This window comes from Lactuca virosa, chromosome 2 (assembly GCF_052849685.1).
Source record: "Lactuca virosa cultivar CGN04683 chromosome 2, Lactuca_virosa_CGN04683_v6, whole genome shotgun sequence".
Taxonomy (NCBI): domain Eukaryota; kingdom Viridiplantae; phylum Streptophyta; class Magnoliopsida; order Asterales; family Asteraceae; genus Lactuca; species Lactuca virosa.
This window is the reverse complement of record NC_136427.1, coordinates 50,923,487-50,929,106: the sequence shown is the minus strand read 5'-3', so window position 1 is coordinate 50,929,106 and position 5,620 is coordinate 50,923,487. Positions and strand designations below refer to the sequence as shown.

Here is a 5,620-nt window from a genome sequence, read left to right as displayed (position 1 = left end):
ATATATATATATATATATATATATATATATATATATATATATATCTTCCTATCTAATAAAAGAATCCATTTTTGCCACGTGTCAATTTTTAACCCCAAGAATTTCAAAGCGAACTGCCAAAATTGCCATTCACCTTTAAAATCCACAACTATAGCATATCCCAAATTTCTTCTGATCGGTTTATTCCCAAAATCACGTTTCCTATTCCCCCGATTTCTCTTATCTATTTTGGAAAGTAGATATTGATTTGAATTTTAAAACTCACAAATCGATTCTATAAATATGAGGAATGAAATCGATACCATAAATAATCGTGCATCTAAGTTTTATAGGATTGCAATTTCATATCTTCGACCAGATTGTTGCTGCTGCTTTCAAGAATCTATGGAGGTAAAAACATGTTTATATTTTTATATTTTTATGTTTTTCGTTCTCTGGGTCTTATTCTTCTCGCATTTCTTTCTTCTTTCTTGATTTGTCATGTTTGTTTCTTTGATTGCCCATTTTTTGAATTGCTAATGTTGTTTGTTGATTGAATTGAAGGTTTTTGTTTGTTCGAATGATTTGAATTGCTAATGCTTTCTTTCTTTCTAGCTGTCATTTTTCACCAATTCTCCCAACAAAATAGGAAATAGATTTGAATTCCATGGAGAAATCAGAAATCCTAATCATATCTAATTTTATACTCGATGGGTAGGTTTTCGATTTATATATACCTCTAACTCTCACTTTCGGTCGCATCTACTTGAAGTTACAATCGTGACAAACACTTCTTCTCCAAAGTGACGATTAGAAATTGAACTTGCACAAGTGTTAAAGGCGTCAATTTGGAATTGGAAGTTTATAATTTCTTTTGTTTAAATTAACATTCATTTTCACACATTTTGTTGGAAGTAATTAGCTAAGTGCTTGGTTTTTTTTATCATAAGAAATATATGTCATCGATGATTACACTGTAATTAGCTATATTTGTTTTTCTTTTTGTCATTCATTGTGATTTCCAGGTGTAAGGTGATGATGGGTGGAAGTTAATTGGAGAAGACGACTATAAAGTCGTTTTTTATTTCATTCTAGATGAACAAGAGTATGCACTACAAAAACAGAATTTATTAACGGTATATTCATGACAGCCATAACTTAACATTTGTTTTTATTGTTTCTTTTCTATTCAAAATATACCTCTAATTTTTTTAAAAGTATCCATAATCTTTTTTTTTTGTTATTGAGTTTGTATTCAGAATGATGTATCATCACATCAAGAGGAAAATGGAACTAAGTTGGCCATAGACGAGGTGAATGAAGTATCTGTAAAAGATGTATCTTTTGAGGGAAATAACAATGCATCATTGACCATCCACACATGTCAAATTGTCATTTTTATGTTCATTTAAAAAATAGATATTATTAAATAGGTCTTCTTTTAGTTTAATGTCTTGATCCTAATTTTACCCGTTTGCTTTCCGTGTCGTGTATATCAACTCGTTTACTTAAACGTATCGAAAGCTTTTACCAAACCTGGTTATTTCGTGTCAGGTTTGTTTTGGTTTGTCTTTACGTGTCTGGTTTTGATTTAATTATGTTGATTATTAATTGTGATTGTATGAAAAAAAAATGACGTATAAGATTAACATTTAAAAAATATAAATCAACTTTTTTACCCATGGTTCCTACAGGCTATACTTTTTAATTTGTAATTTATTGTTTTGTTTTTATTTATTTTGTTTCGGTTATATTTAATTTTCCGTATATCAATATCATTTCCATTATTGATTATATTTTTCTTTACACTCTATTCAAATTAATATTTTGTTTTGAAAATGATAATTATATTAAATGTCTTCACATACATATGTATAACATATATTGGATATTCAAATAAATAAATAAATATATATATATATATATATATATATATATATATATATATATATATATTAATTTTAAATAGCCAATACAAAAAATTTAAAAAAAATCTTAAATCTTATTAATAATTTAAATGGTTTATAAATATTTTACCCGTGGTTTCCACGGGTTGTAACCTAGTATATATATATATATATATATATATTGTTATGAATTAAGTGTAATTAATGTAACTATAAATCGAACCAAACTAGTAAACTTTGATAATAACTTTAATTGAGAAGAAAGAATATTTAGAGAGAATATGAAATTTATATCTCTTATCACTTTTGGTGTGTTTCATTCTTTTACAATGGAGGGGTATTTATATTACAAATTTTACTAACATATAATTGTAACTAGTTAGAAATGTTGACAAATTTACCATGCACCAATTATTATGTCATCCACCAATTATTTACAACACCACCAATTATTTACAACACTCCCCCTTGGATGACATCATTTTAGCATTCAACTTTGACGTACTGCCTCATTAAAAACCTTGCTAAAGAAAACCCAGTGGGAAAAAACTTTAGCGAAGGGAAAAAGAGTGCAGTGTATAGTTGACTCCCCCTTATTTAGACATCTGTCACATTATATTATATGCACATGTCGCATTCCGATGCCATGGACATGTTTCTTGAAGATTGCAGTAGGAAGTGCCTTCGTAAAAAGGTCTGCTGCATTGTTACTGGATTGAACATATTTGATTTCAACTTGATAGTTCTTTATAAGCTCTTGAGTGTACTCGAAAAACTTTGGAGGTATATGTTTTGTCCTGTCGCTCTTGATATATCCTTCTTTCATTTGAGTAACACATGCTGAGTTATCTTCGTATATTAAAGTTGGACCTATATCTTTTTCAAGTCCACATGAAGTTAAAACTAGATGTGTCATTGATCTCAACCATGTACATTCTCTACTAGCTTCATTTAGTGCAATTACTTCAGCATGATTTGAGGATGTGGCAACAAGTGTTTGCTTTTGAGAACGCCAGGAAATTGCGGTACCTCCATTCATGAATATGTATCCAGTTTGAGATCTAGCTTTATGAGGATCAGACAAATAACCTGCATCTGCATAACCAATCAAGCCTTGTTTTGAATTGTTAGGGTAAAATAACCCTAAATCACTAGTTCCTCGAAGGTATCGAAAAATATGTTTGATTCCATTCCAATGTCTTTTTGTTGGGGCTAAACTAAATCTTGCTAGCAAGTTTACAGCGAAAGAAATGTCAGGTCTAGTACAATTGGTAAGATACATAAGAGCTCCAATTGCATTAAGGTATGGTACTTCTAGACCAAGGACTTCTTCATTTTCTTCGCATGGACGAAATGGATCCTTGTCAATATTTAATGATCTAACAACCATTGGAGTGCTTAAAGGATTAGCATTGTCCATATTGAAACGTCTCAAGACTCTTTCTGTGTAATTTGATTGATGTACGAGTATTTCGTTAGGCATATGCTCAATCCGTAAACCAAGACAATATTTGGTTTTTCCAAGATCTTTCATTTCAAACTCTTTCTTTAAAAGTTCAATCACTTCAAGGATTTCTTTATTCGTTCCAATGATGTTTAGATCATCAACATAGACTGCTATGATCACATATCTAGATGTTGTTTTCTTAATAAATACACATGGACAAATAGTGTTATTTTTATAACCTTTACTTGTCAAATAATCGCTCAAACGATTGTACCACATGCGCCCAGATTGTTTTAACCCATACAAAGATCTTTGTAATTTTATAGAGTACATTTCTTTGGGTTTTGCACTTAATGCTTCAGGCATTTTAAATCCTTCATGGATTTTCATATAGATATCACTATCAAGTGATCCATACAAGTAAGCTGTAACAACATCCATAAGACGCATCTCTAAATTTTTAGATACTGCCAAGCTGATTAAATATCTGAAAGTGGTTGCATCCATTACTGGTGAATAAGTTTCTTCATAATCAATTCCAGGTCTTTGAGAGAAACTTTGAGCAACAAGCCTGGCCTTGTATATTACAATTTCGTCTTTCTCATTTCTTTTTCGTACGAAGATCCATCTATATCCTAATGGTTTCACAACTTCAGGTGTGAGGATAATGTTCCCAAAAACCTTTCTCTTGTTAAGAGAATTTAATTCAACTTGCATAGCTTCCTTCCATTTAGCCCAATCATTTCTTCTTTGACATTCAATGACAGATTGTGGTTCGGGATCATCATTCATAATATCACATGCAACTGAATAAGAAAATATTGCACCTATATTGTCAGTTTTATTTTGGTCACATATTCTATTTGTCTGACCATAATTTAATGCATCATCCTCCTTTCCTGGGGGAATTTGAATAATTCGTGTTTCTCCAGGAACACTTTCATCGTGATCTAGTGCATTTTCTGCTCCTCTTCTTTTTCGTGGGTTCTTATCCTTAGAACCAAATGGCCTTCCACGCTTCAGGCGTGTTTTAGACTCTTGAGTGACTTTATCATCAGATTGTCCATGTGGAATGTCAATTCGAGCTGGAACATTGACAGCTGGTATATATGATTTAGTCACCCTTTTTGTGTCAGTAAATGCATCAGGTAATTGATTTGCCATTTCTTGGAAATGCATTATCTTTTGAACTTCCATGTCACATTGCTTTGTGCGAGGGTCAAGATATGATAAAGTAGGCTCATGCCATGACACATCCGTTTCCATAATCTTCTTTTCTCCACCTAATGATGGGAAATTTGCCTCATCAAATTGACAATCTGCTAGGCGTGCTGTGAAAACATCACCTGTTAATGGTTCAAGATATCTTATAATAGAGACTGAATCATAACCAACATATATTCCCAACCTTCTTTGAGGACCCATTTTTGTCCGTTGAGGTGGTGCAATAGGGACATATACTGCACACCCAAAAATTCTCAAATGGGATATATTTGGCTCTTGACCGAAAGAAAGTTGTAGTGGAGAATATACATGATATGAACTTGGTCTAATGCGTATCAATGATCCAGCATGTAAGATTGCATGGCCCCAAACAGAAATAGGAAGTTTGGTCCTCATTATCAATAGTCTAGCTATTAGCTGGAGACGTTTAATCAGTGATTCAGCTAAACCATTTTGTGTGTGTACATGAGCAACTGGATGCTCAACAACAATTCCTACAGACATACAATAGTCATTAAATGCTTGTGAAGTAAATTCAACAACATTATCATGTCTCACTCTTTTGATAGTATAATCAGGGAAATGTGCCCTTAATTTAATAATTTGGGCAAGAAACTTTGCAAATGCCATATTACGAGTTGATAATAGGCAAACATGAGACCATTTGCTGAATGCATCTATTAAGACCATAAAGTATCTAAATGGTCCAGATGGTGGGTGAATCGGTCCACATATATCACCTTGAATTCTTTCTAGAAATCTAGGTGACTCCCTTTCAACTTTCATTGGAGAATGTTTTATAATTAACTTTCCAAGGGAACGAGATGCACATGGTTTTATGCTATTGGATTGAGGAAACTTTTGGTCCTTCAATGGATGCCCGTGTGTATTCTCAATTATCCTTCGCATCATTGTTAATCCTAGGTGGCCCAACCTATCATGCCGTAAACTGAATGTCCCAGGATCACAATGTTTTCCTTTACTACCATATTTGATTCAATCATATGTATCTATGTATAATGCAGACCAGAATCAAGTGTTGGTAGTTTTTCAAGCACATGGT

General features: G+C 32.3%; 1 long non-coding RNA gene across 1 annotated transcript; it reads left to right on the top strand.

The window, feature by feature from the left end:
- The first annotated feature begins 288 nt into the window (after nucleotides 1-288).
- Nucleotides 289-1,433, top strand: LOC145156341 (uncharacterized). Its single transcript, XR_013736622.1, has 3 exons — nucleotides 289-390; nucleotides 1,005-1,115; nucleotides 1,239-1,433. It is a non-coding gene; the product is annotated as an uncharacterized LOC145156341 (long non-coding RNA).
- The last annotated feature ends 4,187 nt before the right edge of the window (nucleotides 1,434-5,620 follow it).